Source organism: Chanodichthys erythropterus, chromosome 21 (genome assembly GCF_024489055.1).
Source record: "Chanodichthys erythropterus isolate Z2021 chromosome 21, ASM2448905v1, whole genome shotgun sequence".
NCBI lineage: Eukaryota > Metazoa > Chordata > Actinopteri > Cypriniformes > Xenocyprididae > Chanodichthys > Chanodichthys erythropterus.
In genome coordinates, this window is record NC_090241.1 from 40752914 (window position 1) to 40765177 (window position 12264).

Here is a 12264-nt window from a genome sequence, read left to right on the forward strand (position 1 = left end):
GTTGTAGAACGGTCTTGGTCAAAAGGGTTTTTTTTTTTTTTTTTTTTTTTTTTTTTGAAGGTCTTGGTCTTGTCTTGGTCTCGGCCGCAGTTGTTTTTGGTCTGGTCTTGGTCTCAGACTAGGCCAGTCAAGACCACAACTGCAGGGATATCTCTAAATTGTTGTTGCATTGTCTGATTTCTTTTAACATCATTAATTTGATTGGATGTTAAACTTCCTGCTTCAAATGCAACCAATAACTTATTTCTAATTTCATTTATTTTGTCACTGTTGTGCTGGGTCAGAAATAAACAAGGGATTGTGTCAAAAATGTCACAAAAACTAATACAAATGCCTGCAAAATTCAAGATATGATTGCAATACACAAAGCACACACACAGCCATCTTCGTTAATCTAATTTTGACTTTTTTTTTTTAATTTGACACAATTAAAAATTTTCACTCCACCTGCTCAAAAGCATTTTTTAAATTCATGATTAACCCTTAAACAGGCAAGAGTGGAAAATAAGCAAAAAATATTTTCATGATATTTTTTTATATCATCTGAGCTTAAGTAAAACATATCCAAAAGAATTTTTGAAATATTTGATATATTTTGGATTTTATGAGTTGTGACTCCCAGGTCACGTTGCCTGATTAGGGTATAAAAAAAGGACCAAGTCATTAATCTGTTAACTGTTACTGGCCTACTTGCCACTGCATGCTTAAAACAATTATATCCTATACTTTACCTGATGTAATGTTGACAAATTATATATCATTCAAAAGCTTACGAACTCAAGATTCAGCCTGTGAAAACCATTTTGAAATCGGAGCTTGCTTTACCATAAAAATGGTACTTTAATTTCTTTTAGCAAGCTCCTCACCTAGTGGGTGGTGTCAGGTTTTGTATAACACAATTTATTTGAACTACTTTATAAAAAAAAAAATTCTAATCTTGACAAAACACATATCATTGGAAAGTTCTGAGTCTCACGGTCCCATCTGCCAACTGTTTTTTGATATTGAGACTGAAATGTATAAATTTGATACAGGAGAATGCATTAAAAAAACACCCAGTGGCTATTTTTGGTACAACGCCTAAAAATCTAATGGGAAGTTACATTTTGTGATAATAAATTAAAATTTAGAACACAAATTGGTTAGACATATGACTTTGATTTGATAGTAATTTTAGAGTAAAAATTATTTAGTAAAATATACATTTTATATAAAATATTTACAGTACAGTCCAAAAGTTTGGAACCACTAAGATTTTTAATGTTTTTAAATGTTTTCGTCTGCTCACCAAGGCTACATTTATTTAATTAAAAATACAGTAAAAACAGTAATATTGTGAAATATTATTACAATTTAAAATAACTGTGTACTATTTAAATATATTTGACAAAGTAATTTATTCCTGTGATGCAAAGCTGAATTTCAGCATCGTTACTCCAGTCTTCAGTGTCACATGATCCTTCAGAAATCATTCTAATATGATGATTTGATGCTCAATAAACATTTATGATTTATATTTTCAATGTTGAAAACAGTTGTGTACTTTTTTTTTCAGGATTCCTTGAATAGAAAGTTCAAAAGAACAGCATTTATCTGAAATACAAAGCTTCTGTAGCATTATACACTACCGTTCAAAAGTTTGGGGTCAGTAAGAATTTTTATTTTTATTTTTTTGAAAAGAAATTAAAGAAATTAATACTTTTATTCAGCAAGGATGCATTAAATCAATCAAAAGTGGCAGAAAAGACATTTATAATGTTACAAAAGATTAGATTTCAGATAAACACTGTTCTTTTCAACTTTCTATTCATCAAATAATCCTGAAAAAAAATATTGTACACAAATATTTTGTACAATTGTACACATTAAATGTTTCTTGAGCAGCAAATCAGCATATTAGAATGATTTCTGAAGGATCATGTGACTGAAGACTGGAGTAATGATGCTGAAAATTCAGCTTTGCGTCACAGGAATAAATTACTTTGTCAAATATATTCAAATAGAAAACAGTTATTTTAAATTGTAATAATATTTCACAATATTACTGTTTTTTACTGTATTTTTAATTAAATAAATGTAGCCTTGGTGAGCAGACGAAACTTCTTTTAAAAACATTAAAAATCTTAGTGGTTCCAAACTTTTGGACTGGACTGTAGAGTACATTTGATTTACAGTAAATATAATCATTTTTTGAAGTTACTTTTTCTTTTTTTTAAAAAAACAAGACCAAACTTATGTCTAAAACATTCTTAAATTACAACCATTTAAATTTAGTGTAGTGTTACGTATATTCTCAAAAAAGGGAGCAACAGTTTTTTTAATATGGTTACCTTAGACTTTTCCACTCTTAGGGTTAATCCCTTTTTTATACCCTAAACAGGCAACGTGACTCAGGAGTCACATACATTTCAAAACGTGCTAAATAACAACATAAACAACATATGATAATTTTTTTTTCTTCAGCACCCTAAGACAATGTTCAGAATTAATGTTAGCAGTAATATAACTTTTTTCCAAAAGAAAAGTAAGTTTAATATATAATTATCTACTTCAAAATCTGAATGTTCTCCACCACTGGCAGCCATGTTGGATTTAGATCAGGCTTACTAATAGATCACTGAAAACTTGAAGCAAATCATGTGACCAGCATACTTGAGACAGACCAGGCATTGATAAATGATAAAAGGATTTAATAAAAAAATTGTTCTTATGCCCCAAAAAAGACAATAAAAACTATGTGACTCGTGAGTCACGTTGCCTGATTTAGGGTTAATATTGCATTTCATAATGTGTGTGCTTATACAAACTGACAACCACAAGTGAATTGCATTCATATATTTAATATGGACTAAAAATTTTTGTTTGCAATTTCAAGTAGGCTATATTTACATACAACTAACATGACAGTCCAGTCTTTTATTTTGAACAAGACAAACATTCGCTGATTAAAGGTTAGCCAATACAAACATATTTATAGAAAACAGTTGACAATGAATAGAAAGGACCAATAAGAACAAAACGCATCGAGTATTCAAGAATATCAAGTAGAAGTTTGTCCGACATATAACGAGGGCGGGGTTGTGTTAACTAAAGCGTCCGTCATTTACCGAATCTCAAAAACATGGACAGATAATTCAAAATTTGTTTTCTGACAAAAAATACCACAAGCAACATATTAAACCAAGCACGGCTATTTTCATTTTACAATGATCTTTCCTCTCTGTGTGCGCGCACGTTTGTGTATAAGAGAGAGCTTGCGCAGCTCTGAGACAACGGTACTTTTAAATGCATAACTAATATGCTAGTTTTCATACAATATGTAGGCTATGTAACATAATTAGGTACTTTAGTTAGTATTGACACAATAACGCAACACATGTAGGCTACGTTTCTCAACACTGACATAAATAAATAAATTCCTGTTTCTCCAGACTCGCACTTGTCAGTCAGTCACACATCACAGCATTTTCATAATCACTAAGCCATATAGCAATTTCAACTTTATTTAGATTTGTTGTTCAACATTTACTTTTTTTATACCCATTTACCTTAAGGAGTCAGAAGTACCGTGACTACTGTTCTCGTTGAGAATTAGTCATTGAGACAGCGGGAGTGGAAGGAGGATCAAACTGGATTTTGTATTGCTGTCGATTTGCAGTGTTTTTTTATTGATAGGCCGTACGCATTTGTCAGTCATCCCCGCTTGCTGTTTGGGGAAATGAACCCAGTGCTATGATTGGTCGAACTTTCTTTTGCTGTATTTGAGTACTACGCGTGCACAGAGGAGTCACCGGGTTTTTGCGTAGTATAGAGTGACAAATCGTATCAGAATACTTTGAGGTCAAAATGCGTACCCGCTACGCAAAATGTGTACATGTTGGCAGGTCTGCTTTGGTCTAAATCTCTGTAGAGCTAGTTTTGATTTCTTAGAGATTCTTTTCATCACATAATATTTTGCAGTCTTAAAGTAAATCAGCCTTTTGCATCATGCGTGAGTAAATAATGACTAAGTTTAGGGTAAGGTCCTCTAAGGCCTCTTTAGAAGATTTTATTTTTGGGAGTGTTACTGAGGGAGAAGCTCTAAGTAATCATTACCTCTGGGTACCCTGTAAGGTTATCCAATGACCTAAATATGATGACTGAATCATGTCTCGCATACTAAGGATTTGTTCACACTGCATACAGTTCATACATTTCTGATTTGATTTGTTTTTTTGTTTTTTTTTTAATTCTAACATTAAAGGGGACCTATTATGCAAAATTCCCTTTTGCATGGTGTTTGGACATAAATGTGTGTTGGCAGTGTGTGTACACAACCTCCCTATAGTGATAAAAATCTACCTACTCCTTTTTTTTTAGAATCAGAAAGGGCTTTATTGCCAGGTATGTTTACACATACTAGAAATTTGTTTTAGTGACAGAAGCTCCACAGTGCAACAGAGTAACAGCGACAAGACAAGAGATGCATAATAAAAAGAATAAAATAATGATATACAAATTTACAAGATAGACAAAGTGCAAAAAAAGCAAAAAACAATATATAATATAGACAATTTGTATGCACAGTTATGTGTGCAAATTTGAAATATAAATAAGCGTTTTAATAAATAAAGTTTAATAGTGTTGTGTGTTCTGTGTTTGTCAAGTGTTCATGAGATTATTTGCTTGAAGGAAGAAACTGTTCCTGTGTCTGGTCGTTCTGGTGCTCAGAGTTCTGTAGTGTCGACCAGATGGCAACAGTTCAAAGAGGGAGTGTGCTGGATGTGAGGGGTCCAGAGTTATCTTCTTTGCCCTTTTTCTCACCCTATCCCCATAAATCATAAGCAGTGTCTCAGAACTATAGACTGTAAAAAAAAAAGATGGACAACGTGACGCCGCTTCATTCCATTGTAATGAACTGAATGTAAAACGTACGACGATGGGCATTGACATGTTATGCAAAAACGTCAGTGTGGAGCCTGGGCATGCGCAGAAGGAATCGTCGGTGGAGTCGCAGTATCAAACTTCCGCCCAGACGACTCATTCCGCCCATCATTAAAGGGTCATGAAACCCCCCTGTTTTACCCTGGTCGTTCACACATCTGAGCTGGAAAAACTCTGTTAAAATAGGCGTGTAAAGCTTTGGAAAAGTGGGAGTGTAGGGGGGGGGGGAAGAGGGGAGAGAAAAATCAATGAAGCACAGACATAGAACACACTCATTATACAAAATAATGAATATTAATAAATGAGCACAGAGTAAATGACAACAAACTCCCAAGCTCAAGGGAGAAATGTGAAAGAATATTTAATAGGGCTAATAATAGGCTACTTTGATTACGTTTACAAGCACTGCAGTCTCAAAATCAGTCTTTTGTCTATTAGAATAATCGTGTCATCGCGTTCAGATAGGCTACACCACTGTATCAGTGTCCAGTTTGCACATATAATTAATTTGAAGAAGACTTGATGAAATATGCGTGCATAACTACACCATGCTGGTCAGTGGCGCAAAAAGTGGGTATGTGCTTTATGCGGCGCATAGGGGCGCCGCACCATTGGGGGCGCCAAAGCGATGGTTACTTTTTTTAAAAAAATTTTTTATAATAAAAGTTATATAAATTCATATAAAAGTTATATATAAAAAAAGTTATATAAATTTTAGAGGACTAACAGGCTAGAGTAGGCGCCGGTGCCCTCATAAGATTCCATCATAGAATTTAGACATAGAAGGGTAATATCGTGAGTGGGTGGGGCGCAGCGCTGAGTGAGCAGCAGTAACGTTAGTGAGTTGTAATTGAAACTCAAAAGATAGATAAAGCAAAAAAGCTATCGGGAGCTAAAAATAGGAAAAAAAACAGGTAGGATTTAAAATGTGACGTCTATGCTTGGAGGCTTGCAAATACGTTATTCATGTTAACAGACTAGCTAGAGTTTGCTAACACTGGGAATGTAGCAGACAGAATATGTAGCTAGCTTAGAATATGCAAAACCGAGGTTGCTGAGCTGAAAAATGTAAGGTAGCATGTACAATAAATGACAAGAATCTGGAAAACAACTTTAATATCTCTGGTTTACCGTGGACTCATGCATATATTTGCTACCAAACTTAGGCTTGCAAATATTAATGTTTTCTGACAAGTGTTTACTAACTTACTGCAAAATATTGTTGCTGATATCTACATTTAGATTTTGGTTAAACCCTTTGGTACCAATCCCATGCATGACGTATCTAAAGTTTATTAAAGTAAAATGACAACTGGTAAATATAAGGTAGCATGCACAATAAATGACTAGAAGCTGGAAAACATTACTTATGCAATAAGGCTGGTTTATCATGGAAACAAATAGTTTTTTTTTTTTTTTTTTTTTTACATATATACCATATAATTATGGTAGGCTTACAGTGGCTGTCTGATATACTTTAAAATAAACATTTATTATTTCAAACCCATAAATGATGATGTCCGGCACACTTATTTAATTAGAAGTGGGGGTAGGGGGGCGCCAAAATTTTTTGCTGCATACCCCTCTAACACTGGATAGTTGCGCTCCTGATGCTGGTTAATGTTTGGTATAGGAGAATGTGTGAAATAAAAGCTTTAAACACAGATAGTTTATCCTGTATGAGCAATGTGCCACGTGGCTAGTGTTATTAAACTCATCGCGGAGCTTCGCACTGAAATTATCATATGCGCGCTCCGCGCGTGCATATGATAACAATTGTATTTTTCACGTGTTCGTATTCAAACTCCAGCTCTGACCGCATCGCAGGCAAAATACAAACACATGTGCTGCTGTGCTGAAGGAAACATAGCCTACGGCTCGCATGTTTGAACGCAGCTAGAGCAGGCAGAGGTGAATGAGCAGCACTTTTGTGACATTTGAATTCTCCGCTGTAATGCGATCTCACACGAACATATTTTCCATTTGTGCTGGTAAATTACAGCAAAACAATCCACATGCACACAAACCTCTGCTCTGGTCGTGTCGCAGTAAAACACATTGTGTTGTAGCACTGAGGACACCAACGATATGTCTCTGAATGACAAGAGACCGAGGCGAGAGAAGTGATACTTCCTCATGCATAATACTGCAATTATAATCTTATGCATACTACAGCGCAGTAATTGGATTAAATGAGCTTTATGTCATGAATATATGTCGAGAATCGCTCGAAATGGTCTACGTCAGCATGTTCGACCATGCCCATACTTGGGGCCGAAAGTACACGATTACGTCAGATTTTGTGACGTTGTTCCGACTCAGCTTTTCAAACCGGAAGACAGAAATCGCTCTGAAAAATCCAAATATAACCATTTTTCACTTATGAATAACATTGAGTACCTTTAGTGTTTTCAGTGATGTGCAACCTATACATATCTGTTTAAATCTCAAAAAAAGTGTTTTGGGGTTTCATGACCCTTTAATGTATTTTAAATTGTGTATAATTTATATAGCCTATTTAAAATTCTACCTATAAAATAATAGGCTATTGTTTCTAGAGCAATAATATTTTTGAAACAGCAAATTCAGTAGATAAACTCAATATAATATGCCACTAGAAACAACTCTAAAATGTCAGAAACGGTCCTGCCATTTTAAATCAAGTTGAACTAACATTACAGGAGATCGATTGCTTTAGACAGTGCTCTATAATTAATTGGAGTAGGCTATCATTAGTCCCGCTAATTATTATTTTATACCCATAAAAATAATTAGTAACCGTCATGGCTAACGTTAGGCGTGTTATCTTAGCTAATAACATTTATTAATTAGCTTATAAAGCCCACATTTAACGTTACCGTAAAAAGTTCAGTGATCCGTCAGATCCTGTAGGTCGGTTAGTACAGTTTACTGCTGAACAACTCATTTTGTCGGTGTGAAATAACACAGAAATCGAATATTAATAGTTAGTTATATATCTTCAGTCTCCTCTCGGAGCTCCGACAGCCCTCAGAGAAGCTGTCGATCACAACTGTCAATCATGACGACACACCCCGTTTCTATAGCATCAAATTGCTAGCTAAAATCAAACTTATCACAAATCAAACTTATCACAAAAATGAACAATTGAATATATATCAGCGTGATAACTACCTTAAATTACAAAAACCATCTTTCGGAAAATTTTATTTGAAGCGTAATTTTTTTTTTTTTTTTTTTTGTCTTATTCCTGTTTGTTTGAATGGAGAGGGCGAGGTTTATGACCTGTACTGCATCCAGCCACCAGGGGGTGATCAAAGAGCCCGCAGCTTCACTTTTCAGGATGTATGAGGCACACCCGGTCAGAACAAGCCATTTCCAGATTCCTGGCAGTGTGATGTCGCAAAAGCCACAGGCCCCGCCCACAAATGTTGACAGACACTGACATTTGAACATAGAACCGCCCTGAGCGAGTCTGCCATTGCTGCACTGACGAGAACGTCTCCTAAGCATTTTAGGAGCTCTTTAGCTGGATGGATTAATCCACATAGCTCTCTCCATTTACTCCCTAAATCTGAGTTGCTGAAAATGAGCTGGATTAACTTGGTTTTCAAGGAAAATGCTCCCTCAATACTGCCGAAATTCGTTTATGTCTGCGCAAATCATTTTACACCGGACTGCTTAGTGAATGAATATCAATACAAAGGGACAATACAAAGCATAGACTGTGCTAAAAATGTGTTACTCAAGGATATACAAGTAAAAACCCTTCGTGATCCAGCTTATAGTCTCCAGATTGATACTGGATATGGCAGTAATGAAGGTGAGAGCACTTTATTACTGTTCAGCTGAGTTTATTTACGGATATAAAATCTAACGTTACCATTTTATTAAGCACTACCCAAAAAGGCATAAGTTCTTTATATATTTGTTTACTGTTAGTTGTAACGAGTGTTTCTGTGTTCTTTGCTATGTATGTTGGTGATAATACAAGGAAGAGAGAGAGTTTATGGATAATATTTGAATGCACTTGCACTGTGTTTTATTAAGCACTTACAGTGATTTTCTAGAATGAAAACGGACGCTTCATCTTTTGTGTGAAGTACAATAAATGTCATAAAACTCATCTGTATAGTTTTGGCCATCATTCAGATGGTGCGACAGGCCTGTAGTAATATAGTGGATAAAAACAAGAAGACAATATAAATTATAACCATAATTTAACTAAACTATACCTATTCTATCTCCATGCAGCATATATTCGCAGTTTCTGACATATAGTGCATCCTGACTGAATCCTGACAGGGGAGAATGAGCTGTTGAAGATCTGCCCTCTTAGGCGAAGCGCAGCAGCTCATTTGCATTTAAAGGGACCACACTGAAACAGCACGTCTTTGCTCAACCACTAAAAGTGGCAATTTTAACATGCTATAAAAAAATTATCTGTGGGGTATTTTGAGCTAAAACTTCTCATACACACTCTGGGGACATCAGAGACTTATTTTACATCTTCTAAAATGGGGCATAATTGGTCCCCTTTAAGACTGACTGTCCAGTGTGTTCTTTTGTTCAAATCTGATCTGATTTTTTAAATAGTGTAGTCAGTATCCAGTATTTCTACATCAGTTGTTATAGTAGTAAAGCGTTAGCTCCATTTTCTTTGCCCACTCATCCAAAGCACGTGCATAGTGAGCCGCCTCTCATATAGTGCTCTACTGAATTGAGCACTTGTACGCATATTCTGGAAGACACAAATACATAGAAAATTGTCAAAATATCCTTTAAACACAGATGATTTTGTCTGTGTAAAAGCATTTTATTGGATCCTGCATGAGGCCTTAAAGTGACAGCAGCCTAATAAACCTGTGTAATTAACATTGATCAAAGAACAAAATAAAAAGAAAATCACTCACTGATCTTGACTGTAACTTTAATTATTATTCTATATTTTATTTATAAAAAGAAAACTATGCAGTGTTATTTTACATTTGATTGCAATTTCTGTACCTGAACTTTAAGTTGTATTTATTTTATATTTGTGCTATTGCCTATTTATTTGTTCTCATTTTATTAGGGCCCAAGCGAAAATTCGCGCAGGGCCCTCTTGATCCCCTAAGGATTATTATTAGGGCCAAAGCCCTGTAAGGGGCTGAAGGCCCTATCGTTTTCTTTAGGATTATTAGGGGCCAAGCACCGAAGGTGCTTAGGCACCTATTGTATCTGTTGGCGTTCTTTTTATTTTCGATTATTAGGGGCCAAGCACCGAAGGTGCATAGGCACCTATTGTATCTGTTAGTTTCCTTTTTTTTTTTAGGGGCCAAGCACCGAAGGTGCGGAGGCACCTATTGTTATTGTTGGCGTTCTTTTTTTAGGGGCCAAGCACTGAAGGTGCGGAGGCACCTATTGTAATCATTAGATTTCTTTTTATTAGGGGCCAAGCACCTATTGTTATTGTTTGCGTTCTTTTTTTTTTTTTTTTTTTTTTTACTATTAGGGGCCAAGCACCGAAGGTGTGGAGGCACCTATTGTTATTGTTGGCGTTCTTTTTTTTTTTTTCTTTTTTTTTCTTCTTCTTCTTCCGCTCTTGAAGTCTATGGCAGCCAATAGAACTGCTTGCGGGAAAGTTGTGAAATTTGGCGCACAGTTAGAGGACAGTCTGACCTTTGTCCATAGCAAATTTGGAGTCTCTAACTCAATCCCTCTAGCGCCACCAGCTGTCCAAAGTTGCACTTATGTTTATGCTAATAACTTTTGAACCGTAAGGGTTAGAAACAAAATTCTTTTTCTTCTGATTCCTTGGCTCAAGGCGAATCGATTGCACTATATGACGTCATTTTCCGTCATGAAAATTTCGAATTTTCTGAAAAACCTACTTTTTCGAACTCCTCCTAGGCCGTTACTCCAATTTTCACGAAAATTGAACCAGGTCATCTTCAGACCATGTCGACAAAAAGTTATGGAATTCAAGTCGATTCCTCAAACCGTTTTCGAAAAACACGCGAACGGATTGTACGTAGTGCTTCCGTAAATAGAAGTAAGGCTGTATCTCCGCAACACTTTATCATATTCAGACCAAACTTGGTATATGTCATCACAAACATGACCTGAGGCACCATGCAGTGTTTCGGCGCAGCGCCACCTACTGGTGCGGAGATATGAAAAATTGCTATTATTGCTTATAACTTCTGATGGGTTTGTCCAAAAATCATAAATTTGGTCTCGTTGGATTCGGGGAATCATGCCGATTTTTCCACTTCGGCCATTTTGAATTTTGTGCTAAAATGCTGTATTTTACGAACGCATTAGCGTATCGTTACGAAACTTGGTATGGGTCATCAGCACAATGCCCTGAAGGAGCCTGAGAAGTTTCGGACCAGCGCCACCTTGTGGTCAAAAGTTATAATAAAATTTACAAAAATGCTAATAACGTTTGACTATATTGACCGATTGTAATGAAACTGGTCTCAGTAGATTACTTGGGTCATGCTGACAACATGGATATCAAATTTGCTATAGTCAGCTGAACTCCCTGTCCGCTGTATTGTTTTTCTTAAAAATCTTACTTTTTCTAACTCCTCCTAGACCGTTGCTCTGATTTTCACCAAAATTGAACCGTATGATCTTCAGACCATGCCGACACAAAGTTATGGATTTCAAGTCGATAAGTCAAACCGTTTTCGTATACCAGAGCAAACAATTTGAGATATGATGCAAAAATTACTCTTGAAGCTGTATCTCTGCAATGCTTTATCATATTCAGACCAAACTTGGTACGTGTCATCACAAGCATGACCTGAGGCATTATACAGTGTTTCGGCACAGCGCCACCTACTGGAGTGGAGTTATGAAAAATGGTTATTTTTGCTTATAACTTCTGATGGGTTTGACCAAAATTCCTAAATTTGGTATGGGTCATCAGGACAATGCCCTGAAGGAGCCTGAGAAGTTTCGGACCAGCACCACCTTGTGGTCAAAAGTTATAACAAAATGTACAAAAATGTTAATAACTTTTGACTGTATTCACCAATTGTAATGAAACTGGTCTCAGTATATTCCTTGGGTCATGTTGAGAACATAGATATCAAATTTGCTATAGTCGGCTGAACTTCCTGTCCGCCATATTGTTTTTCTTTAAAAACCTACTTTTTCGAACTCCTCCTAGACCGTTGCTCCAATTTTCACCAAAATTGAACCGTGTCATCTTCAGACCATGCCGACAAAGAGGACAGTTTAACCTTTGTCCATAGCAAATTTGGAGTCTCTAACTCAATCCCTCTAGCGCCACCAGCTGTCCAAAGTTGCACTTATGTTTATGCTAATAACTTTTGAACTGTAATGGTTAGAAACAAAATTTTTCCTCTG

The 12264-nt window shown here is 35.9% G+C and overlaps 1 protein-coding gene across 8 annotated transcripts in view; it reads left to right on the forward strand.

Annotated features, from left to right (window-relative positions):
* si:dkey-237i9.1 (SEC14-like protein 1) overlaps positions 1 to 12264 on the forward strand; it is a 281973-nt gene that overhangs the window by 49096 nt on the left and 220613 nt on the right. The gene's annotated exons all lie outside the window — the stretch shown is intronic.